This window comes from Orcinus orca, chromosome 15 (assembly GCF_937001465.1).
Source record: "Orcinus orca chromosome 15, mOrcOrc1.1, whole genome shotgun sequence".
Classification (NCBI taxonomy): Eukaryota; Metazoa; Chordata; class Mammalia; order Artiodactyla; family Delphinidae; genus Orcinus; species Orcinus orca.
This window is the reverse complement of record NC_064573.1, coordinates 24,853,621-24,880,131: the sequence shown is the minus strand read 5'-3', so window position 1 is coordinate 24,880,131 and position 26,511 is coordinate 24,853,621. Positions and strand designations below refer to the sequence as shown.

The window sequence follows — 26,511 nt, the reverse complement described above, 5'->3', positions numbered from 1 at the left end:
GTGGCCAGACAGGCTGTCTCTGCTGCTCAGGCACATCCCCGGCGTCCCGGCGGCGCCCCGTTCTCCAGGGCCCGCCATCCCGGTAAAGAAAGGCGAACTACATTACCCATCAGGCCTCCCGCCGCCCTCTTTCCTTTCAAGTCGTTGCACGTGGCCGGAGGGGAGGGCGGGGCCTGGACGTCACTCTCCTACATTCTCTTTCCCTGTGTCAGAGCGGGGATCTTTTTTTTTTTTTTTTCGTTCCTCTACTCCCTCTCCCCCACCCGCCCCTCCCTCCCTCTTTCCCTCCCCTCCCTCCCTCCCCTGTCGCCTGGGTTTGTGCGCTGGGGCGCCGGAGCCCCTCCGCAGCCGGGACGCGCGGAACTCGAGGCTGGAGTCGGCTCTCCCGAGCCTCCTCCCTCCCTTCTCCTTTCCTGCCCCCTTCCCCCACCCCCCGACTAGGGCTCGGAGCGGCGGCCAGAGGAACCCCGAGGTGAGCATCCCCCCGTCCGCCCCCCTCTTTTAGTCATCTCTGATTGCCTATCGATTCGGGGACCCGCGAGGAGGGCTGCGTGACGTGCGCGTGCTTATAGATAAATCCGGGAAAACCGACCCAAACAATTAGCCCCCTTCCCCCCTCCCTGCGCCCGGGGCAGCCAGGAGTCGGCGCGCATCCACCTTCCCCGCCTCTGTCGAGGACCGCACTCCACGATCTCTCCCCCTCCCGAGGTTTGCCCCTTCCCTGCCGGGTTCCCCGCCAGTAGGGGAGCCGTATCTCTGGAGCTCCAGTGAGGAGGGGGGGTTCTTGGGGGGCGCACGGCTGGAGCCCGGCTCGCGTTGGAGCCGCTTGGTGTAGCCGCTGTCATGTGCCAGATTCCGACCCGGGGGGAGGAAGAGAGCGAGCTTGATTCCTCTCTTTTGTTTTGAAGCCCGCATTTGCTGCATCAAGCAGTTGGTTTAGTACCGGCCAAACTTGCAGCTGTTCTGGCCGTGCTCCACTGAGGTAGGGTGGCGGCTCCCGGAGGGACCCCGAGAGAGTATCTCCACGCCGCCCCTCCCTCCTCTGGTGACTGATTGTGTCTGTGGCGGCCGCGTGTGTGTGTGCGCGCCCGTCCCCGCGGGCGCGGGGATGTCTGTCGTCTAGACAGGCTGCACCCTCCCTCCGTCCACGGTGAGCCTGCGGGCCGCGGGGGGCGCGGGGGACGGGAGCAGAGGAGGAACCCGAATCAGTAGATCCACTGAGGTCGCGGCTTTGGACATGCCCCACGGCGGTGATTCTGTTGGCTTTAAAAATATATATTATTATTATTCATTCCTGTCGCCGCGGTGTAATTGGGCCTGGGGAACAGATCTGTCCGGCGGAGCCGGGGTTAAGTTGACAGGCTCTGAAAAGCCAGCTCGCGGTGGCTGGTGACCCGGGTTCCGGCTCGGGTCCTTCAGCGAGCAGGTGACTGTCCCGGACGCCTGCCGTGGTGGGGGTGTGGGGGTGGGCGGCGGGCAGGGGGAGCGGTGGCTTGTCTGCGGCGGAGCTGTGCTGCCCCTGAGGGCCGGATGCTGGAGCCTGGGTGCATCTGAGGGAGGCGTCCCGGGGACCGCGCATCTGAGTTGGGTACGTCTCTCCATTGACGTTAAATGACAGTCGGGAGTCTGAGGCCCTCCTGTGAGCGGCGTTGGCTGTTTGGTTTCGTGGAGTTTTCAGGGTTGGGGTTTGGGGGCAGGTGTGAGCAGAGAGGGGGTTGCGGCGTGTAAAGGGGAGGGGTGGCTGGCGGCGCGGTGTGCATTCCCACCCGGGGGGTGAGGCGTCGCCTCCCGCGCCCAGCTGTTTGTGTGTGTACACACCGCTCTGGCGTGTGTGGGGGGGCGGGGACCGCAGACCGCGGCGTCGTGGGGACGCGCTTGGGCCCAGATCGCTCGGGGTATCGGTCCCGCCAGGGCTCGTAGTGGTGTGTGTGTCCGCGCTCGCGCCTGGGTTACTTGGAGAGGGGAGTCGTGCGGCTGGGGGCCCGGGGAGACCCTGGGGTTGCGTAACCCTCCCTTCGCGTCCCGACGTCCCCCTGATCCGGCAGACTGTCCACCTACTCGGTGGCGCCGGGGGCTGGTCTGGCTGGGCCTGGAGGAGCCGCGGGCGCTCGCGCGTTGCCCCCCCACGCCCCTCGGTTGACCCTTGGCCGGGGGCGCTCTGTGGGTGCTCGTGCCCGCGCCTGCTGCCGCCTTCGCAGATCCTGGAGAGAATCAGCGCGCTCTGCGCACCCCCTCCCAATTTTTCGACCTGGAGACAGTGGGGGCCAAAGGCTGTCCGGCCTGACCGGCCCCGGGCCCAGCCCCGCGCTGCCTCCTGCGCCGCTGCCGGGTTCCCAGCCGGCCGCATGCCCTTGCCGGCTCTGTCCGCTCGGCGCTGGGTCTCTGCGGCCGGAGATTATCTCCCAGGCTAGGGGCCCGCGGGCAAAGGGAGGAAGCCGCTGGAGCTGCGGGCTCCGCGGCGGCTGGAGGCTCCCGATGGCGAAAGTGACACAGCACGAGCGCCGCTGACCGCCCGAGCTGGAGGAGAGAGGAAGGAGCCGCCCAGAGGGCGGGGAGGGGCCGCAGGCTGTCCGGCCTGTTTCCTCCTGTCCAGCTCCGGGTCTGGGCCGTAAACCTCAGGGATCCCGGTATGAGCATGCTGGGACCGCGCGAGAAAATTGCCTGGCGTGCGAGAAAACCCAATCATAGTGGAACAGAACGCACCGAGCAGACGTTAGAAGATGTCCAGTCCCTCACAGGATACACTCCCTTAGAGTATTTGAAACAGGATTCGATTTACACACAGATCAACTCATCTGCTGTGTCAAGTGTCTGTCCTGGATAATGTGCGCTTGGAGCAGTAATTTTGTAACGCATTCTGGGATACAGTGTCATCAGTGATTAAGAGATTGCTAGAATAGCAATATGTTTGTATGACTTTACTGGGCAGTCCCCCACCGCATCATTGCATTTATTAAGAGGGTCCCATGAGGTAGGGGGATATTAACCCCATTTTAGCACATGGAGGCTCAAAAACTGACGTGACTTGCCTGAGGCGTTTCTGTGATTTCACTTCTCAGACTATGGCTTTTAATTAAATAGTGACCACCTTAAAGTGTAGGTCTTGGCACCTCAGGAAATACTGAACCCAAGAAAGGGAGTAAATTATGGTATTTATTCTTTGTCAGAAAACACTTGGTTTGCTACCAGTCCTAATGAGAATAAGTATTAAAGAACAGAAGTCTGCATTGCTGTTGTTATCACTCATCTGATAATTTACTGTTGGTGAGTGATCGTCAGCTTTGATACATGCAGTATGTATACCTGCATGTAATAAATACATATGGATGTATGTGTCTGCAACACATGCCTGTGTTCATATGGGTGTGTTCGTGGGGTCTTTATTGAATCTAAGGTTTATTCTTTACTTACTGGTTCCAAAACCATGGGTTTAAAGTATAACTCCTGAGAAACCCCCCGGGAACCTGCCCCCTCCATCTCCAGGGATGGGGAAGCCTTGAAACCAACAAAGAGCTCCTCCATAACTGTATGTATTTCTCCGAGTTCTCGCACATGAAGGTTCTCAGACAGAGCCTGGAGGGTTATTAGGTTTGGTCAGATAATCAGCTATTCATTCACAAATATGTATTGAACACCAACATGTTTGTGTATCTTGAAGTGCTTACAAAGAAAATTTAACATAGTGGCCCTGCCTGGCAAAAACATCTTCTAGCTGTGGAGATAAATGTAAGATTTTAAGTCCAGCAGATGTTTGTTGAGCACCTTCTGTAGTCTAGATACTCTGCTGTGTTTGGGGCACACAAAGATAGGATCGCAGAAACAGCTAATTTGCAGTGCAGAAAACGGATGATTCAGAGCCTGCAGGAGGGAACAAATCATAAATATTTTAAAGCACTCGCCCTGGGACTTAGTCAATTTCACATATGTTGGTTGCAAGGGACTCATAATGCGAGTCCCTGTGCTACAGCAAATGCAGAAGGAAGCAACAGAGGAAGAAGAGCCTTGTTGCTCTGAACTTCAAACTATTTGGAACCTCCCAGGTGAGCCCTAGAGGTCTGTCCTGTAGAGGTTAGGCAGCTCATGAGAGATGACCCTGAAGCCAACCAACAGTTTAGTCTGCTGAGCAATGAAGAACTGACAAGTTGTTCTCTGTGCTCCTGGCCCAGCTCTGCTGGACAGTGATGGGCTGTGATAGGCTGTCTTCAGTGGCTTTGGTCAAGGTCTCACTTAGGCCTTGCCTGAGTTTAGTAGTTTCTGTCTCACAGGTCTATGGATATGTTCTAATATGAGTCTGCTTTTTAATCTATTCATTCTCCAACTCACTTCCCGGGTCCTTGACACTGTTTTCCAATTTCATCTCAGTTTTGGGGTCCACTGCTCTTGTTTCGTTGTTTTGTTTTTTTTAAATAAATTTCATTTATTTATTTATTTTTGGCTGTGTTGGGTCTTCGTTGCTGCATGCGGGCTTTCTCTAGTTGTGGCGAGTGGGGGCTACTCTTTGTTGCAGTGCGCAGACTTCTTGTTGCAGTGGCTTCTCTTGTTGTGGAGCACGGGCTCTAGGTGCATGGGCTTCAGTAGTTGTGGCGCATGGGCTCAGTTGCTCCGCAGCATGTGGGATCTTCCCGGACCAGGGCTCGAACCCGTGTCCCCTGCATTCACTGCCCTTGTTTTAAGGTTCTGTTGTTTGCAGTTCACATGATGAAGGAGGAAGCAGGAGGTGGTGGTTAAGATGGGGAGAGAATCCTGAGCCCAGAGAAAGAACAGGAGGTACAAAACAGACGGGCAAGTTGCAGTTTTGGGCAATTCTCCAAACCTGATGGCATTTCTGCATAGCTTACCCAATAAAGTGGCAGCCCCTTTCGGTGTTCTCTTTGAGGGGGATCCTCTACCTCTGGGCCTCACTGCTGACTCGCTGGTCACCTGAGCTCAGCTGCTAACATTCAGGCTTTGCTCTTGTGCCCTCCTGCCTCCCCTTGCGTGCAGTTTAACTTAGGGCACTGCTGTGATGGTGGTCTTCTCTCAGAATTACCCCCAAGCTGACTATCGACAGCTGCCTGTTGTTTCTGAATTAATCCCAGGCCAGAGCTGTGGTTCAGAACAGAGTGAGAACAGACACATCCTCAGATCTAGGCACCCAGAGCTGGGAAGGGCCTTGTTGATGAGCTGAAGACCCCAAGGCCCAGAGAGGTGAAATGACTTGCCCAAAGTCACAGGGAACCCTTGGCAGAGTGGAACATGAACTTCTAAAATTTGATGCCCTATTTAATCTTCTTTCTCTGTACTGTGATGCTTCCTGAAAAAAAGTGGGGTTCTTACTTCCCAAAGAGTGAAAACTCTGCATCTTTTTTTTTTTTTTTCCCTTTGGTTCCAGGAAAGGCCCCGGAATTCGTCTTTTAGTCTTGAGATTGCTTTCCTTCAAACCTGGCCTTCCTTGCCCTATCTTTCATCTTTGGCCGCCAGGAATCTGGATGAGAGCATACATTTGGGAGAGAGGTCTATGCTTGGGGTCTTCCAATGCTCTTAAGTTTGGTCTGTGGCTTTCCCTTTCCAAGGCAGGGTCCTCAGGAACCTCCTGAAAGGGTTTGCAAACCTGTTACGTACCTGCATTTTTCTAGGAGGAGGATCCACATATTTCATTTGATTCTTACCTGACTCAAGTAAGGAGAAGAACTACTGGGGGTGGGGGTAGTGGAGTTGGATAGGGGGTTGGCTGGCACTGGAGACTAGCATAATACCCTACACCTGAGTTGGCTTTGCAGTTTATGAACTATTTCACACAGATTATTTCATCTGCTTTTTATAATACCCTGTGAGGCTGTTGTTGTTATTCCCATTTTGCAGATGGGGAAACTGAGCCTCCATGGTTACTGCCATGCCGCAGTCACAAGTAAGTAGTAGAGCAGGGATCAAATCTGGTGTCCTTAGTTGACGTGGTCCACCACGGCACATCATCATTGCACTTGTGTGAGTGGAGGACCTCGAACTTTTTGGGGCTGCTTCTTTCTTCTCTTTTCTTTTCTTTTTGGAGCTCCTTCTCCATGATATCCACTGCTGGCTTATGTCCAACCATGGCGCCAGACCTAAGTGCTAACTTACCCGTGGGCGGGATGGATAAAGTATGGGAGGCAGTTATCATAACAGTGATATGTGGACTGGGGCCAGTTTGGGATGATTTCATGAAAGAGGTGGATTTGAGGGTAGGTCTGGGGCTGTGGCAGACCTGGCAGAGGTTTTCAGTTGGGACCATGGCCCAAAAAGGGTGAAGGGGAAATTGTGTGTGCTTGGTCCGGGGTGGAGCTAACCAAGGAGGTTGGGTGGATCCTGCAATCAGATGGGGCTTCTCGTAGTGACTGGGCTCTTTCTCTGGCCAGCTCTGTGCTACACCCTGGGGCTGCAACCGTGAACAGGCACAGCCCTCCTGCCTTCAAAGAACCCACTGTCTCGCGGGAGAGGCAGGCACTTAAACAGTTAAATTCAGCATGTGTGGTGAGCGCAGTGCTGGAGAAAGTTGCCTTCCAGACAAGGGCCACCTGCTGTAGCCTCAGAGATCAGAGAGGGCTTCCTAAGGGAGATGATGCAGGAGCTGAATCTGAATGTATGAAAAGGAATTAGCCAGGAGAAGAGACCGGAGAAGGACCTTCAGGGGGAAGGGATGTGGGCAGAACGGCGTGGAGGCCCGAGGCTGCCTGGTGGAGGAAGGGGCTGCCCCAGGGCAGTCAAGCACAAGGCCGAGAGGCACACAGAGCCCCGCTCTGAGGAGCTTGTGAGCCTGGCTGAGGATGTCACGTTTCAGCATGGAGGACAGGACGTTAAGCAGAGTCGAGGCACTCGGCCATGGGCCAGAAGGGAGCATAACTGGGAGCCAGAGGCGGCCTCTGGGCTGATGAGGCAACAGGCAGCTCCATGCAGCGTTCAGGTCCCAGGGGACGAGACATATGGGGAGGAGGGAAGGCCACGTATTAAAAACGTTTGGGGAGTAAAGTCAGCCGCGATTGCTTAGCTTTGGGGGATAAGGGGGGAGTCCCAGTGACTCCCAGGCTTCTGGCCTTGTGGACTCAGTGGATGGCGGCCTTTACCGGGCGGTGCCCTTCTGGTGGCTGGAGCAGGTCTGCTCTGGTGGGGGTGAGGAGGATTGTGGTGAGTTTAATGTTAGCCTTGGTGAGTTTGAATGGCTGGTAGGATAATCCAGTGGAGCTGTCTTGCAGACAATACAGTGCTCGTGGGAGAAGCCTGAGGAGGAGATGTGGGCAGGAGCTACAGTTCTGGGAGTGGGGAATGGTCTGCTGCTGAACGTGACTGCCGTGGGGACTGCTGTAGACAATAAGAAGACCTCTTCCTCCCATTGTCAGAGAATCCTTTGTCACGCCGGGCCGCTGTCATCAGGGAAGCCAGGCGGGGATGCTGTGTCATGCTGGAGGCCCGGCTGGCAGAATCCAGCAACAGCCAGGAGCGCGCTTCAGCTGGAAGCCTTCAAGTGAGTTAGGGGAGAGGCCTTGTCATTTTTAACATCCCTGGTTAGCAGAGCCCTTCCCAGGCCCTCAGGGCGTAAGTAAAGGGCAGGGGAGACCTGGACCTCTGCCCAGGAGAAGGCAGTCTAGTTGGGAGACAAGATGTGGAAATATGAAACCACTAAAAGTCTGGAATAACCTGGACAAAGAGTGGGCTGCAGATTAAATGCAAGAGGCCTGCTGGTACTTCTCTTCCTGCCATGCCGCATTTTTACAGGGCTGCTGTGTTTTGGGCAGAGTGCCAGTCTTTTCATTTTTGAATGCTCGGACCTACACAGTAGATGTTCATCCTGCGTATTTGGATCTGCAGGGATGTGGCCAGAGTTTGTTGTTTGGGGTGTGGGGTGAGGTCAGCCAGAGAAGGTTCCCGTGAACAAGTCCAAAGAGGGGATTCCAACACTGATTTGGAATATTTTTAGTATCATAGCGGAGTAAAAATCTCGAAAACCTTCCAACTACCAAGCACCTAGAAATGCTGTATGAAATATAACTAGCATCCTTTCAAAGAAGAGCTGAGCTCCTCGAGTGTAAGAGAAATCCCCAGGGAACTCCAAAGTGTAAGCTTGCACTGACGCTAGGCCAGGCCTGGGGGTGGGTTTGGCTGTGGGCGTGTTGAGGGGTCTCAGACCCAAAGGCAGCTGAGCCCTTGGCATTGCCTCCTCCAGGGTCCAAGGTGAGACTGGGAGTTGGCATGGAGGGCCCTGCCTGAAACGGGCCCCTGCAAAGGTGTGCAGGCTTGGAGAGAGGATGGAATAGACGTCCACCCAGTGGCATGGAAGCGGGAGAGGGGGAGCTTGTCCGTCTTGGCCTGGATCTGGGGTGGGGAAGAATCTTCCCTGGAAACTTGAAACCTCAGGCCTGTTGTGGCCTTGGATGACCACTACACGTGTGGTCCAGGAGTCCCCAGGGAATTAGCCCATTAAAGCCTTTGGGGGCTGGGGTCTTCCTGCCTGTGGGCTCCAGGATCTCATGAGTGCTGGAAGATTCTGGGGTTCTTCACCCTTCACTGACTTGGGTCTCCACCTTGGAGAGATGCTGCAGGACCCGGGGGATGGGAGGGGGCTGAGTGAGGAGAAGGAGAAAGAGACCTTGGCAGGAACCTTTGAAAAGGGCCTTCATGACACTTATACACTGCTGAGGGCGTGTGCATGGCTGTGGAGAAGGGCTGCATCTGCCCGAGGGCTTCATCTCTCAGCAGAAGCCTGCAGACGGGCCTGTCCGGGAAGGTCAGACCTTCTCCCCCCGCTGTTGACTCAGGCTAGGTCTTTACAGACAAGGCGTCTGTCCAGGTTCCTCCTCAGGGTGGCTGTGCAGATTCCAGCAGCTCCGGGTCCCTCCAGACTGTGTGCCACATCATCTGCCCTAAGCCCAGAGGCTTGAGTACCTCGAATTTCAAACTTGGGAGACACCTTAGAGGTCACCAAGTGGGTCTCCTACCAGGTGTGGGAATCCTGTCTCCACCAGCACTCGCTCAGAGGCTTCCCGTGGCCGGGAGTACGTGGCTTCACGAGGCAGTGCCTTCCCTCATTAGAAGGCTTTTGCAGCTGGAAGGCCTCCTGTGAGCCTCAGGCACTGCCCGGCTATTTCCACCCATCGCCCCTTCGGCCATGGGCTATGGTGAGAGATGCGTTGGAGGCCTTTCACCATCTTGCTCGCTTTTGCTGGAAGGGCCTTAATTTGTCGAGCTAAGATTCTGTGAGAATCCAGCCAACTTCCATCCTAACTTCCTTAGCAAAGAGGGAGATTTTGAAGATGAGATGTAAGGTTTGCTGAGCTGGCTGTGATGCAGAAGTTCTGAGAAGCTTTGGCTCAGTGCTTTTCAGATTCCAGACTAGAGAAGCAAGTTCCTTCCTCCAGCACCCAGAATACATTTCAGTTTGTGAGTGACTCAGGAATCTGATGCAGGGAGCTGACGTTTATTGAGTGTCTGTTAGGTACTGGGTACAGTGCTAGGTGTTGTCGGTATGTGTTACTAAATAAAAGTAACTTCTGGGGCTTCCCTGGTGGCGCAGTGGTTGAGAATCTGCCTGCTAATGCAGGGGACATGGGTTCGAGCCCTGGTCTGGGAAGATCCCACATGCCGTGGAGCAACTAGGCCCGTGAGCCACAACAACTGAGCCTGCGTGTCTGGAGCCTGCGCTCCGCAACAAGAGAGGCTGCGATAGTGAGAGGCCCACGCACCGCGATGAAGAGCGGCCCCCGCTCGCCGCAACTAGAGAGAGCCCTCGCACAGAAACGAAGACGCAACACAGCCAAAAATAAATAAACAAATGTGGGGTTTCAAAAAAAAAAAAAGTAAATTCTGTGAGGGAGAGAGAAAGGGCAGCAGAGCCGGGGAAATGCCTTACTGTAGTTGTGACAATTGAGCCCTAAAGTTATTCAGAAAGAATGTGTGTGGTTCCATCCGGGAGTGGGTGGGGCAGGCATTCCTGTGCTATTCCCTTATAGGGCCTTCCTCTGGGGTAGGCAATGTCATGATCTCACCACGAGCTGAGAACCCACAGGCCTTTGCCGTATTCATGGGTCATTTGCTGAGATGCTTACAAGTTTGAACCATGAGATCAAGAAGGTGGCCTGCTGGACAATCCGCATCTTGTGTCACCAAACAGGACGGTGTTGACAATGACAGTGTTTTTCCCAGCATGCAAGGGGGGAGCTTGTCTGTCTTGGCCTGGATTTGGGGTGGGGAAGAATCTCCCCTGGAAACTTGAAACCTCAGACCTGTTGTGGCTTTGGATGGCCACTACATGTGTGGTCCAGGAGTCCCACTGGTGTCTGTCTACAGGGCCCCGGGCTCTTTGAGGAATCCTTTGCATTCACAGGTTGGCTGGCATCTGTGACGTTCATATATTTGACAGGTGCCGTGTTGTGTTATGAGGAGCATGAGTTTCCTTTGTCGCGAGGTTGCATCAGCCAGCTGGATACCCGGATGTGCGCTCCTGACAGGGCCCGGTGGTGAAGGGCAGGGATTCTGGGAAAGTACCCAGTTTCTCCTCTTCTCCCTCCAAAAATTGTTCTTTATGCTCACATTCTACTGGTTTGCCTCAAACCTTTTTCTTTTTTGCGGTACGCGGGCCTCTCACTGTTGTGGCCTCTCCCGTTGCGGAGCATAGGCTCCGGACGCGCAGGCTCAGCGGCCATGGCTCACGGACCCAGCCGCTCAGCGGCATGTGGGATCTTCCCGGACCGGGGCACGAACCCGTGTCCCCTGCATCGGCAGGCGGACTCTCAACCACTGCGCCACCAGGGAAGCTCTGCCTCAAACCTTTTACCCTAAGCCTGTTACCTCCGTTAACATTTGGTTTGGTTTAGCGGACATGCGTCAGATGCCTGAAGTGGGTCGGAGGAATTCAGACGAACCTGGCAGGGTCCCTACTTCCTGTCTTCATCTTGGTGGGGAAGACAGAATGGCCACGTTTGTGTGGTGTGAGAAGTACTGGGTAAAGAGCAAAAAAAAGTGTGCTGAGGCAGCCAGAAGTAGGATGACTATAATTTTTTGTCCAAATGGACGCACTTTTGAGAGTGACAGGGAGTGCCGTTAGTAATCATGCCAGGACACAGATATAAACCGGGACTGTCCTGGGCAAATGGGGGCTTATGGCCACATGAGCCAGGGAGGGCGAGTGCATGTGTCATCAGTCCTTTGTGCTACAGGACACACGTAGACCTAATGGAGGGGAGGGGCTTGGCTGCAAGAGAAACTGGCATCTGTTTCCTGTTTTTCTGGGGCTAGAGAGGAAAGCTTTATCTGTGGGGACTGTGGACTAAGAACTCTGATGGGTCTCAGTTTACAGCCACAAGATTCTATCTTATATATCTCACTATGATCTCAGTGTTGGGGTTGGAGATGGAAGTTTGGGGAGATGAAAACCACCTGGTTTGTAGGATGTTATTGGCTACAGGTAAAAGCACTAGACTAACAGTGGCTTAAAAAACAAGATGTTTATAGACTTATCTAGCCAGAAGTCTGAATGTAGGGGTTCTAAAGTTGATTAATTCAGTGGGTCAGTGATAATTTTAAGGACTCATTCTAACCTTCCAGGCAACCATTTACAGCACATTGGCCTCTGGCTCAGGCTTGACCCCTCATGGTCACAGCATGGCTCCCACTGCTCCACACATCACATTCTCACGTAACTGTATTGGAAGGCAGGCAGGAAGGTGAGTTTCTCCTTGTGTCTTAAAAAAAATTGTTTTTCTACTTGAAGTATAGTTGATATATAATATTATATAAGTTACAGGTATACAATATAGTGACTTACAATTCTTAAAGGTTATATTCCATTTATAGTTATTAAAAATATTGGCTATATTCCCCATGTTGTACAATATATCCTTTAATTTGTTTTATACATAATAGTTTGTACCTTTTAATCCCCTGTCCCTGTAGTGCCCTTCCCCACTTCCCTCTCCCCACAGTAACCACTAGTTTGTTCTCTGTATCTGTGAGTCTGCTCCTTTTTTGTTATATTCACTGGTTTGCTGTATTTTTTAGATTCCAATATAAGTGATATCATACAGTATTTGTCTTTCCAAGTCCATCCATGTTGCTGCAAGTGGCAAAATTTCTTTCTTTTTTATGGCTGAGTAGTATTCCAGTGTGTGTGTGTGTGTGTGTGTGTGTGTGTGTGTGTGTGTGTGTGTATGCCACATCTTCTTTATCCATTTATCTGTTGATGGACACTTAGGTTGCTTCCACATCTTGGCAATTGTAAATAATATCGCTATGAACATTGGGGTGCATGTATCTTTTCAAATTAGTGTTTCTGTTTTTTTCAGATATATAGCCAGGAGTGGAACTGCTGGGTCACATGGTGGTTCTATTTTTAGGTTTTTTTGTGAAACCTCCATACCATTTTCCACAGAGGCTGTACCATCCTTGTGTCTTAATGTATCAGGCATGAAAACCTTGCCCAGAATCCCCCTGCTAGAATTTACTATCAAGTTCCATTGAAGAGAAATGGGTCGATACCTCACCATGGAGGCTGATAAAGCAAGTTTTGGTGTTTTCTGCCTCATCTATAGCAAGAGGGAGAAGTGCCTGCGAGGAGGTGGAGAGGGGGGTCATGGGTAGGTAAGCAATGATTGTTTACCTCACCGAGTTTCATTGGGATTTTACTTATTCATTTGGGGATATATCAGCTTTATTGAGATATATTTTTTTATAAAATAATTTCTCATAATATAATTGAGGTATAAGGAAAACAAACCTACCCCCTGGGCTCTGGCAACTACTCTTCTTTCTTTCACTATAATCCTGCCTTTTCTAGTAATTATTATTTATTAACCTATAGGTAATATGGGAGTGTAGGACCCTAGGTGTCTCGTGGAGGTCTTTTGTGTGGTCTCAGGTAGGTTCTATGTCCTCTTCCCCCAGTGGCCCCTCTGCATTCCGGTCCCCGGGGCCAGGTGGAGAAGCCGAGCAGACAGAGTTGTCCAGAGGGAGGGAGAGGGAGGGAACCTATGTTGGTGGTGGCCCTGACAGCAGGACCGGAGATACCTAAGGGGCCGAGGTTCTGGCTGGTCCATGACAGACAGCAGTCACTTGTGCTGGCAGCTGTGGGGTTTGAGGGAGGAAATTGCTTCTTAGTGTGGCTTGGACACCTTGGATCCTGCAGAGTCAGTTCTCCTGCCCCTGCTAATTGAGAACTCTGGCCGTGGGGAATGTAGGCCACGGGAAGATTATGGGGGACACCATCTTCCCCTCCCCAAACCATCATCCCCTTCTGTTGATACAAACAAAGAGCTCAGGCCAAGGGAAGACCACGCAGTCCCCTGGAGCGAATAAGTGCCCTCTGGGCTCTTCTGTACTCTGCTTGTATGGTCAGTTTTGTCCTCCTCTTCCATCCCAGCCTTCGGTCTGTACATCTTTAGCACACTTAGCCCTTTGCGTCACTCCCATCCTTCCTTGGGTTCTTGCCTGATCTGCTCCCTGAGATCATAAGCACCTTGAAGATCATACCCTGGTCTGAGTCACATGTGGATTTCCCATAGGGCTAGGGCAGTGCTTGCCACAGGGTCCCTGCTCCAGGAACGCAGATCTTTTTTAAAGCAAAATGAGTATTTGTAGAATGAGGGGAGGTACTTGTTCACTTTGGGCATCTCTCCAGATTCCAAACCAGTTCAGTGTGCACAGCACAGTGCCCTGGATAAGGATTTGTGAGTCTCTACATATTCCTTTCCTAAAGAGGAAGAAAGGTAATCCACCATGCTGTTATGGGTTGAATTGTATCCCCCCTAAAAGTATGTTGTAGTCCTAACCCCCAGGACCTTGGAATGTGACTGTATTTGGAGATGGGGCCCTTAAAGAGGTAACTAAGGTAAAATGAGGTCCTTTGGGTGGCCCTAATGCAATATGACTGGTATCCTTAAAAGAAGAGGACATTAAGACTAGGACACCAGAGACAACCATGTGAGGACACAGGGAGAAGGTGGCCATCTATGAGGCCAAGGAGAGAGGGCTCAGAAGAAACCAACCCTGCTGACACCTTAATCTCAGACTTCTAGTGTCCAGAACTATGAGAAAATAAATTTCTCTTGTCTAGGCCACCCAGTTTGTGCTATTTTGTTATAAAAGCCAGGCTCCAAATCCAGGCCTATGTGACTGCAGAACCTGGACTCTGCACTGTGAGCTGCTGTGTTTGGGGGTGGGGTGGGGGTGGATGTCTGTCAACTCAGGGATTGAACAGGTGGTATTTCTGCTGAAACCCTGGGGCAATCCAATAATAACTTTAAAAACCTAACATTTGTTACGTATTACTGTGTTAAAGTGCTTCGTGAGCACTTTCCATGTGTTATCTTAATTAGCCTTCTATTTTATAGATGAGACAATGAGGGCACAGAGAGGTTAAGTAATTTACCCTAGGTCACACAGCTAATAAGCAGCATAAACTGTTTTGCTATTTTGAGTGTTGTACCTTAACCATCACACACGGGGACTGACAGGTTATGCTGAGGTCCTCTTTTGGCATTCTGGGAAAGTCACTGGTCTTACGTCTGCCATGAATGACTTGGGCAAGTCACTTTGCATCTGGATGTTTTCTCCTCGGTGACCTCAGGGACTGGATGAGATACTATCTAACGTCCCTGATTGTCTCCTTCTGAGGTTCCTAGTGCCAGGCCTCTGAGGCAGGGAGTATATCCTCAGCATGGACTGGTGTAGGGGAGGAGGAATCCCGTGATGTCGTCTTCGGCATTTGCCCACACCTGAGGTAGGAGCTCTAGATCTACCTGATCTGGCCATTCGGACCTATGGTTTGAAAGTTTGCTCCTTCCCTATAAAATTAATTTTTTCCAGTAAGGTAGAAATTATCCCCACTCTGTGCCAGACACCCTTCTAGGTCTTTTAAGGATGTGGGCTTTGAGTTATATCAGCCAGAGGGTGTGGGGAAAGGGTTGATGGTAAGTGATACGATGTGCTTTCTCCCTCTAGCTTGACTGCAGTCTCATTCACGCCAGAGAGAAACCAACCACGGGGGCAGCACACCTTAAAAGATCCCACGTTGAGCCAAAGACCTCTGCGTCTTTAGCCTTGTTTCCATTTCCCATGAGACCCAGGTAGACGGCAGGTGATGGTGAGGGTGAGGAGAGGATGGTGGCCTGGTTCTAGGATTCTGCAGCCTGAAAACAGAGCAGTAAGAGCAAGGATGAGGTTGGCCAGGCTGCTTGTGGACAATCTCAGGGCCCTGGTTTTTAATCCTCTGGCAGCCCAGCCCCTGGTTTATCCGCACAGGGTGTTAATGATTTTAGTTACCTCATTAGAGCTAAGTTTACTTAAGGTATCTGTAATAGATTTTAAAACCAGAAAAGCAGGTGAGTGTCTTTCAAAGTTCCCAGTTACTCAGCTGTCTGCTCATGACATCCGTAGATCTAGGAAGCCGAAGCTCTCTGGCTCCAGCATTCAGATGGCCGGGGAGAGGCCTCCAGACCCCAGTGGCTGAGGACACCTTGAGTGCCCTGACCGCTATGGATGGGCGGCTGTCAGCAAAACCAGGGGTTATTACCGCCCCCCCCCACCCCCCCGCCCACCGGTGCTCTTATGAGGAGTGGGAGTGGGCAGGGCTAATGCGCTTCTTCTAATGGGGGCATTGAAGCAAGAAGAACTAGGTGACTTGGCCAAGGTCACATACCACACTCATCAGTGAGAAAACAACTTAAGGGCTGGTTCTCCATTCCGTAAACCTCCTTCCTCTGCCTTTAAGTACTGTGTTCAGACCACTGATGGGGAGTATAGGCTGATTTTCAGTCGAATATCTAGGAACAAGTTAACAAGTTAAAGCCGCGTATTCATTTAAATGTGCATTAAAGAAAGAAAACATAACTAGTACATGGAACTTGTGATTTCATTATTGCTTAGCAGGAAGCTTAGTTTAATAAAAAGTCAAGACAAAGTCAATAATAGCATTACACCTGGTACCCAGCCATGACAGAAAACTCCAAGGTGGTGAATTTTGGGAAATGCTGCCAAAATCAAGTTTGGGTTGGGCTTCTGTCACTCGGCACTGGGTGAGTTCTGAATAATACATGACCGACTTCAGCCCAAGGCTACGTCTTTTCATGTAACAAATGCGGGTTTCTAAGTATTGAAACTTAGAAACAAAACTTCTATACATGTGATTGTAATTTGGATTCATGAAAGGTGGCCATTACCTAAAGACAACCTAAGTAAATATTGTTGTAAAGCAAAGAATCCTTTTATATAGTGTCCAGTTTCTTTCAAAAGCAAATTTAGACTTTTAAATAGTAACTTATATTATCCAGGATTTTGCTGACCAGAAACTTCTTAATTGGCACCTGAATAACTTCAGCACAGTGAAGGTTAATATATTTCATTGTCAGAAAGATCATCTTAGCATCAAATGTGCTGCAATAAAGAATGTTCTGTCTGACATCCTTTCTCCAACCGGTGATAAATACTCTTGTCTAAGGTTAACTAAGGGGTGCATTTTAGAGCTAGCCCATCCTATGAACCCGACAAAGTTTTACTATCTGCATTTGAGTAAATTCCGATTATCTAGAAGAGTTATGTTGAAGCTGAGGCAGTCACTTGTAACACCGGACTCAACATCTTTAGGCCAGCATATTCTCTTCCATACTGTGAGCAATGGTGACCCTATTTTCTGAACCCAAAATCAGGATATGCATTTGAATATTTGAAATCAGGATTTCTCCCACCTGTCATCTTACATCTACATCGGGACTCTGAGGTCTCATTCTCAAATTTGTTGATGTGCTCATGCAATTTCAAAATTCTCTTTTTTAATAAAAATATTTGTCCTTTCTTCAGATCCTCCTGAGACCTACTTTCTCTTTCTCCTTTCCCCCCAAATATCTTAGCCCCTCACAGTCCTGCTCCCAGTACAATGTGTATGGGGGTTTTCTACACCACCTGGGGCTTTTCTACACCACCAAGCAATTCTCTGACACCAGCTGGGTGTCCTACAATTCAACTCAATTCTTCTAACACTACCTACCTAGAGACAGCATCAGATCCCACAGGTTAAGGCCTCAGTCCTATGTCTAGACCCCCCCCCCGCACCCCCCAAACTTCAGATGCTATGCTTCTGACTGGCTTTCAATGACCCTGCTCCTTGGGTCCTATTAATTTGTTAGAGCAGCTCACAGAACTCAGAGAAGCATTTTACTTGTTAGATTACCAATTTCAGGAACAGTCAGATGGAAGAGCTGCGTAGGGCAAGGTATGGAGAAAGGGCCCAGAGTTTCCATGCCCTCCTGGAATACACCACTCTCCCCAAATCTCCAGATGTCCACCAACCTGGAAGCTCTCTGAACCCCATCTTTTGGGGATTTTAGGAAGGCTTCGTTACATAGACATGCTTGATTATATCATTGACCATTGTATATCGATTCAATCTCCAGCCCCTCTCTCGTCAGGTGTGGGACTGAAATTTTCTACCCTCCAATCACATGGTTGGCTCCCCTGGCAGCCAGCCCCCATCCTTCTGTTTCCAAAGGTCACCTCATTAACATAAACCTAGTTGTGGTGGAAGGGGTTTATTATGAATATCAAGACACCTTTAAAGCTCTTACAAATTCCAAGGGTTTTAGGTGCTATATGTCCGGGATGGTTGAAGACCAAAAATATAGTTGTTATTTTATATATCACATTCCTTTATTAATATAACAGAAAATTAAATCTGGGGTCTGCATTCCTACCCCATCCCCCAAAATCCTAACAAACAAAAGAATGTTTTGCTGTGTTATCTGTGGGAGCAGGTGGCTTTGTAGCCTGAGCAAATGATTGAAATTAAGAGGAGCCTATTCTCCTTACTATTGCTGTGTAACAAACCATCCTAAAACCTAGTGGCTTAAACAGTGATAATCCTTTATTCTGCTCTGGAGCCTGCCATTTGGGTAGGGCTCAATAGGTACAGCTCACGTCTGTCCGCTCCACGTGGTATCGGCTGAGATGGCTCAACCAGGGCTGGAGGATCCACTTCCAGGATGGCTCATTCCTGAGGCTGGCGAGTTGTGCTGGCTGTTGGTTCTTCTCCATGTGGGCTTCTCCACGGGTCGGCTTGGGCTTTCTCAAGGCATGTGGCTGGGTTCCAAAAGTGAACGTCCCGGGAAACAGGAAGGCGAAGCTGCGCTTTCCCAAAGGCTTGGCCTGGAATCCTCGGTGTCTCTTCCATATACCATCCGTGGAGCAGTTACCCGGGCCAGATTCAAGACGAAGGGACGTAGGTCCTATTTCCTGATGGGTGGGGTGCCAGAGATTTGGGGGCCATGGTTATTTTGTTTTTGTTTTTTTTTTGCGGTATGCGGGCCTCTCACTGCTGTGGCCTCTCCCGTTGTGGAGCACAGGCTCCGGACGCGCAGCCTCAGTGGCCGTGGCTCACGGGCCCAGCTGCTCCGCGGCATGTGGGATCTTCCCGGACCGGGGCACGAACCCGTGTCCCCTGCATCGGCAGGCGGACTCGCAACCGCTGCGCCACCAGGGAACCCCGTGGGGGCCATGTTTTAAACCACAGGAACTGGTCTCACAGGAGAGGAGTGTCCTTCCTTCTTGCAGACCTTCACGGAGGTTTAGAGTTCATCTTCTTGCAGTCTTTTATGGGGGGGATGAAAAAAGAAATGCCTGTAAAACCCCGTTTGTATCATTTAAACACTGTTATAGTTAGTAAATGTCCGTTTTATATTCTAGTCCTTTAAAAAGTGGCTTCCCCTTGTCACAGGTATGTGGGCATCTTCATTTAATCAGTCACTCCCAGAATTCGCTGAAATAGAGGCGTGCAGGCACTTGGCCTTGGCGGCGGGAGTGGTCCCCAGGCAGGGCTGTCCACAGTTACTGGCCTTCATGGAGCAACTCTCTGTGGCAAGAGCCTGCGCTGGCTGCCAGCGGGCTGCAGAGATGACTAGGGAGACACCCCGCGCCGTGCCCACCTTCAGGGCGCCCAGGGTTGTACGGTAGATGGACAGCAATGGCCTCAGTGTCACTTTTTCTCAGGGTGTCCTTTTCCACTGGTGAAACACAGAGTGAGCATGTCTGCTCTGAATGCAGTGGGGATGACTTCTCTTTCCCTTGATTTTAACGTGTGCCCTGGCCTGGAGCTCCCCACTCTGTTTTCCTCATCTGTGAAACAAGGAGTTTGGTCCAGTCCAGGGGTCAGCAAACTACAGCCTGCTGACCAAACCAGCCCAATGCCTGTTTTCCTAAGTGACATTTTACTGGAGCACAGTCACGCCTGTTGCTTTATGTACAGGCGTGGTTGCCTTTTGCTGGTCGCAGCGGGGACCATATGGCCCACAAAACCTCTGGTACTTTACAGAAAGTTTGTAGACCCCTGGTGTAGAATAATGGTTTTCAAACTTTGCATTTCGAAGAACACATGGTTCTTTCTTCAAATAACTTTACCAATAAATCAAATAAATTTACCAATAAATCAATTCTTCTACCAATAAATCAATTCTTCTAGTACTTGTGCCACGCACTGTACCAAGTACTTTTAAATTGTCAACCTATTTTAATCCTTATAAAAACCCTGTGAGATGGGTATTATTATCATCCCCATTTTAGAGAAAATTGAGACAGAGTTAACAGAGAGGTTAAGTAACTTGCCTAAGGTCACACAGCTAATAAGTGGCAAAGGCAAGCTTCGAATTTAGCAGTCTGGCTCCAGAGTTCATGTTCTTACCCACTGCTCAGTGCTGTTCACTGGTGGCCTGATGTGAAAAGAGGGAGGCCGGATGACTAGAACTGGTGTGGGGACGCTCAGCATCTTCCACTCATCCTTTGGTTTCTCTCCCTGTAGCCCCCAGAAGCCCCAGGGCCGTATCTGATAACCTCTGCAAGGTTAGCAAATTATAGGGTCCTAAGCTCACATGTAGGGGGGACTTTAGCTTGTTCGGGTTTCCCCAAGAGGAAGTGATCCTGGTTGTTGGGATCTCAAGCCAGCCTGGAACTGTAGAGAGCTCTGTTCCCTGAGAGAGAGGACTCCAGACAAATGATCATAATTATGCCCAATAAAAATGAGTGCTCGGAGACCAAGGTCCACATTTCAGAACAATAACTGGAAGAAGCCATCTTTCAATTAATTGCAATGCCCCAAACAAATATTAAAACTAGTAAATCTATGTGGAGTCAGTTCTCTGGGCCAGAGTGACTTACCTCAGAATTGAGCCATAAAATTCAGCGAGGGCCAACTTTCCACAGTGAATGTCACCTTCCCAGCTCCCTCCTACCAATAACCAATAAATCAGCCCAGGGGAGTTAAAAGATTAGTGGCAGCATTTCTCGGAGAGGTGGGAGCCTGGGGCTGCTGAGGGGCCCTTGGGGGTCTTCCTCTGTGCAGATTAGCTGCCTTGACTGAGCCCACCTTCCCCATAAAGGGCAGTTTTCAGGGAGGAAATAAAGCCTTCTCTGTCCTTTGGGGCAGCAGAGGTGAGGGTGACTCACTTTTATTGCCAGTGGGAAGCTGACCTTGATCTTGGTGGTTAGTTTGAAGGTGACTGGGATCTCGGAGGAGCGTTTATTCTGTGGTGGTGTGGCTGGTTTCAATAATGGTATCTCTTCAATTTTGCGATTTAAGAGGATTCCTGATTCCTAGGGACAGTGCCCTGGGCCTGTAGCTCCTCTGCCCTGTACAGAAGGGTCTCTCCTATTGTGAGGGTTTTGCTGCCCCTGCTTTTGCTCCTAGGTCTGTGTCCAGTGGGCTTGGGACCCACGAGGGGACGTAGGGCGGGCTCTTTGTGGGTGCTTCCTCCCGCCCGCACACCTCTCTTCCTGCCCCCCTCCACCCCGCAAATGATAAAATGATCTTCCTGACAACCAGGAATCCCAGTTCCTTTCCAGAGATACTCTCTTTGGAGGAAAGTCTTTTTAAAAAGGCTTCCAGTTTCTTTCTGGCCACTTTCAGGCCACGCTTTGCTGTCCCTCAGTTTTTTCAGATCGGGGTTTTCCTTCTTCTCAGAGCCAGCTTTTTGGAAGTGTTCCCTCCCGCTCTCCCCGCGTTCCTGCCTGTTTCAGGCGTGACCGGACTTGATCGCTGGGTATCCCAAAGGCTAGAAGGTCCTAAAGCAAAAGGGGCTTTTGTGGGAGTGGGTGGTACCCCTTCTCTTCCCATATGCTTTGCCTGCCGCCTGGTTGGTAGTGGGGGCCTTGTGGGCCTGGGGGTTGGGACTGCACGTGTGGTGGTGGAGGCCCTGCAGGGGTGGGCTTGGGTGGGGTACAGTCTTGGGGCGGCTCCATGTGCTGTGGACGGCCCCCTTCCCAGGCCTCTGTGAAGGTCCCCAAAGCCTGGTTCTAACTTGGCCTAAAGAATATTTGACCTCATCCATCTCACAATTAACCGTCGATGGAGAGCAGCACGTACTTGAATAAGTGAAACTGTTTCTTTTAGGGAACCTTTTGGAAAACAGAAATTTGGTTCTCATTGAAGATACCTTACTAGTGTGTGTGGTTGTGTTTTCAACAACTTACAAAATGTTAATGAAAACATGGGGCCACCACTGCGTTGAAGTACGTTTGAAGTGAAGAATCCTCTCCACCTCATCCCTTAAATACTGTGTTAAGTTTTGCACATTGTATCCCTTTTCCCCTTTAATAGCAATTGGTTGATTGGCAGCTGTGCTAAATAATTTTGTATACTTAACTAGCTTGGTTTTAAATTTTGTTTCGAGTCCTGTTTATTACCGATGTCACCGCTGTTTTCCACAGACCCCGATCCCCGCAGCTCTGTCTTATCACCGCCCTCATCAGCGGGACCTTCTCTGCAGAGAGTACAGTTGGTCCTCTGTATCCACAGCTTCTGTATACTCGGATTCAACCAACCTTAGATCCAGAATTCTACGGGATCCAACGTTGGTTGAATCCGTGTATTCCCGGGGCTGGTTCTAAGGGACTTGGAACGTGTGCAGATTTTGGTTTCCCTGGGGCGTCCTGGTGCCAACCCTTCTGTGGATACTAAGGGACAACTGTATCCAGTTTTAGTTGTGCCTCCCTCTGTCTGGGCTTTCCCTTCCCTCCTCCTAAAGGAAACACCTGAGAAATCGCCAGGATCGTTGTACCCTTAAATAACATCAATTGCCACTCATTTGTGTCGTATTTCATGAATTTACCAAGTGCTCTCATGCGCCGTATGTGGGGCAGGCTGGTGTTATAATTACGGCCACTTTACACAGATGCTCTGAGAGATTCAAAGTCTCACATAGCACTTGGCAGCTGACGTCAGGACCAGAGGCTACATCCTCTCACTCTCAACCTAGTGTTCTTTCCACCACACCATGGAACCAGCCATAGACACCAGGGACGAGGCCTCTGTGCTTTAGTTCCTTCTTCTGTAAAGTGGGGTCATAACAGCGCCTATTTCATGAGGCCACTGTGAGGCTGGAGTGAGCTGTCACATGTGCTTAGGATGGTACCTGGTGACAATACGTGTGAGCTCTTAGGAGGGGTGGTAGTAATCCCCGCTTGTGTGCCGGACATTGTGGGGAACAGGCTGATTCCGTGGCTCAGGCACACCATCCAGAAATGCAGGTAAAACCCGTGCCCAGATAAGCATCATACAGGATGAGAAGACTGGGCCCGTGGCTGCGTGGCTGTCTCACACCACACGTCTCGGGGTCCAGCCTCCTGAAGTAGTGCCCTTTCCTTTGCCAGGGCGGTTGACCAGGAGGCCACCTGTAGGGCTGACCCTTCAGTTGGGGATCTTGGCGTGCTTGGCGGTCTGTCCATTTTACAGACCGAGGCTGCGGCACTGGGCATTCTGGCTCCCAACATTGCCTCACTACTACGCTTGCAGTGTCACCATGTGTACACATACGTACCCAAAGGGATAAAGCCATCAACAGTGGGAGTGTGTGGTGTGTCAAGGAAGGAGTTCATTCATTCATTCATTAGTTCATTCATTCATTCATTCAACCAGTATGTACTACAGTATGCCAGGCCCCATTCTAGCTGCTGGGGGTGCAGCCGTGAGTGGGTCAGAGCCTCATGGAGCTTTCTGACCACAGACAAGGACACAAGTGTGTGCTATGAAGGGGAATAAGGCAGGGCCAGGGGCTGGAGGGGCTGGGAGGCGGGTGGTGACTTGAGTGGGAAGGACAGAGTCCTGAAGAAGGAGAGTACATGGAGGGGTGAGGATCCTGGTCTGTTGGAGGAGCAGCAGGAAGCCACGGGGCTGGAGGGGAGCGAACACGGGGAGAGCACCAAGCCATCCGGTAGCAATATCATGGGGCCGGATCTTGGTGGACTTGGACTTGGACTCACAGGAAGCCTTTGGAGGCGTTGGAGGGCATGCTGTGAGGCTGCAGGGCTCGCACTATTAGCCAGGCGGAGGAGAAGCTCTCACATCCGACCCTGGCACAGGGCTGGGGTTTCGGAACCTCCAGCATCTCCTGCGGTTGTGGCCTGTGCAGGTGCCTCCTGCATCATACCCTGTAGGTATGCTGCCCCCCGCGCATGACATTCCAGTGATCTCCTAGGGCTGATGTACCCGCTCCACCCCCTGTGCTGGAATGCAGAGTCTCGGTCCCAGCAGCTGGGGCTGCCTGGTGTGTGCTTTGGCAGAATTCCTCTCCTGCTTTTGAGCCTCTGGGACTCATCTGGGGTTCCTCTTTGTGCCCCTTTCAGTGAGCGGCACACCATAGGCCTCCCCAACGCTGGTAGAGAAGAGAGAGGACGTAAAACCCAAGATTAGGTCCTGAGCCTGGCCAGCACCTTGGGGGAGGCACTCTGAGGGCAAAGACTTGCGATTTTCATGGACAAGATGAGCTGTTGTGTGTCGGGATTGTCCTCACAAGGGCTGGGGGCTAGGTGGGGGGTTGGTCCAGCCACAGCACAGTGGGGACATCCTTCCATGGGGGCAGCCACCTCATTCCACTGCTCACTGTTGGAGGCGACAGCTGGGACAGCAGCTGCTGCCTCTGAGGCCAGCCTCTTCCTCTCAAATGCATCTTTGAGAGGCATTTCCCTTTGGGGTGGGAGTCTTTTCCTCACCCAGCAAAAAATGAAAGCTTTGGAAAGGCTGCACAAACCCCCTTATGGACAGCTCTGGGTAGATGACAAGAGAGGGGCTTTGTAGAAGGGATTAATACTGCTGGAGTTGTGTCTAAAGGACAGTGCTTGCGGGACACTCCTATTTGGCTTACAAAACCCCACAGCCAGCAGCCTACCTCAGTCGGGCCTAGCTGAGAGACTGTAGATTTTGATTCTCATTCAATCATTAAATGTTTTAAAAGTCTGTGAAACAGATAGTCAAAGAGTTAATAGTCTTATTTATTCAAGAAATTTACTCAACAGATATTTTTGATTTTTTTTTTTTTTTTGGCCACACCATGCAGCATGTGGGATCTTAGTTCCCCAACCAGGGATTGAACCTGCGTCCCCTGTATTGGGAGCGCGAAGTCTTAACCCCTGGACCTCCAGGGAAGTCCCTCAACAGCTATTTTTGAGCAGCATCTCTGTACCAGGCTTTTTTCTAGGTGCTGGGAATATAGCAAGTGAACAAAACAGAAAATTCTTGCCCTTGAGGTCTAGTCTTATAATAGGAGGTCATCTTTAAAGAAAGACCTCTCAAATCTTTAAATAGTAACTCGTGGAGTTACACACGCATTGGTTTAAGGATCATTGGCTTTGTGCCAGAGGGGCGGGGACAGTGGGGTAGTTAGGATGTCCAGGGACAGAGGGAAGGAGAAACCATGTCACTAAAGTCCAGTTGGTCAGAGGAGGCATCCAGCACTCTTCCAACGTGGCAGAAGTCAGGGAAGAATGGGATTCTGTTTATGAAGTTGAGCTTGTACATAACTATTTCCGAACATGTTTATATTGTGGAGGTAACTTATCCATGACTGGTCTTCTGATAGACCGACAAGTGTTACTGAGTGTTTTCTTTGTGCCCAGGTACATGGGGCTTGTGGGAAGATGTGTTCCTTTCCCTGGAGACTGACATGGTTAAGCAATTAATACAAACAAAACAAGGGCAAGTCTGTTCAGAGTCACTTCATATGGCTGGGCTTGAGAGCACCGTGGAAAGAACTCATTGAGAGTAGTCTGGGAAGGCTTCCTGGATGAGGTGGCTCCTAGCTAGTCAGAAAGAAGTGGGGAAGGTGTTCTCAGAGATGTGGTAACACGTGAGCATGGCTTGTGTCCTTCGGGCAGCACGGCTGGTCTGTTACAATGGACTTGGCAATGGGGCGGGTAAGAGGTTAGAAGGTGGGGGGCAGTGCAGGCCAGTGGGGCCTTCATGTGGCCTGCACCTGGGCTCCACTGAAGGTTTTGCAGCAGATGAGTAGACCGGTAATGGCAAGTGTTTAGGGTGTCTGATGGTGAGAGGGAGCTGGGAGCAGACAGATGTGAGTCCAGAGAATGGGGGTCCTTCCCCAACGAGTCATGAGGGCCATGGATAAATCACTCCTTAGAGACACCTCAGTTTACCTCATCTGTAAAATGAAAGTGAGATTTCTAATTCTGGCTATTTCACAGATTGGTTGTGAGTCTTAATTTTACGAATAGGTATGACCATGCTTTAAACAAACAAAAAAAAGAATAAAGTGTTAAATCAAGAAAAAAATCCAGGCTATTAGTGTCAGGTTCTCCTTCTCCCTTTGGCTTCCTGACCTAGGAGACAGCATGAAGCGAGAGAGAAATCTCGTTCTCTTGTGGGTGAAGGACATTGTCCACGCATCAGAGAACCAGGGAGGGGGAAGTGAGCTCACAGCATCTGCATTTAATCCCCCCTCCTGCCCCCATGAGATAGGGGAACTGAGGGGCCCCTGAGCCAGAGCGGCAGCCCTGCCCAGGGTCCCACAGCTCATCAGCAGTGGAACAGGGACTCTCCTTCTGTGTGAGTCCGCTCCGGCTGCCATAACAAAGTGCCACAGAGGGGGGCTTAAACACCAGAGGTTCATTTTCTCATGACTCTGGAGGCTAGAAGTCCAAGATCAGAGGTTGGTTTCTCCTGAGGCCTCTCTCCTTGGCGTAGAGATGGCCACTTCTCACTGTGTCCTCACATGGTGTTCGCTGTGTGTGTCTGTCCTAATCTCTTCTTATGAGGACACCGGTTGTACTGGATGAGGGCCCTCCCTAATGACTGCATTTTAATCACCTCTTTAAAGGCACCATCTCCAAATACAGCCACATTCTGAGGTACTGGGTGTTCGGACTTCAGCAAATGAATTTGCGGGGGGCGGGCACAAGTCAGCCCGGAACACGTTTTTTTTCAGAATTTCCAGAGTGTGCACAGTTTTGAGTGGAAAGGCACACTCGTGGAGGGAAAGGGGACTGAGAATTGAAAATCCCTGGGAGCTGTTAGAGACCTGATTTGTGGGATGTGGGCACCGCTGGGAATTGTGACAAGGCAAACATAGATGAGTGAACGATACTTAAGTGCTCCTGGCAAACTTGAATTAGATTCACTTAAGTAAACTTCATAACAACCCGCCCCCCTGAATTTCAAAAAAGTTCAATTAACTGCCTTTATAAAAGATTTCATAACAGGTTTACTTCTTTTTTTTTTTTTTCAAGCTGCACCAGGAGTTGATTTTT

General features: G+C 50.7%; 1 protein-coding gene across 6 annotated transcripts in view; it reads left to right on the top strand.

Annotated features, from left to right (window-relative positions):
* The first annotated feature begins 230 nt into the window (after positions 1 to 230).
* CTIF (cap binding complex dependent translation initiation factor) overlaps positions 231 to 26,511 on the top strand; it is a 301,292-nt gene continuing 275,011 nt past the window's right edge. The window contains exons 1-2 of one of the 6 annotated variants that reach the window (XM_033421376.2): positions 232 to 472; positions 7,350 to 7,474. The gene's annotated coding sequence lies outside the window, so the exon portion shown is untranslated. Of the gene's footprint in view, positions 473 to 1,566; positions 1,589 to 7,349; positions 7,475 to 26,511 lie in introns of those variants that run through there. The other 5 variants (XM_049697879.1, XM_012531707.3, XM_033421380.2 and 2 more) reach the window with 5 other exon arrangements.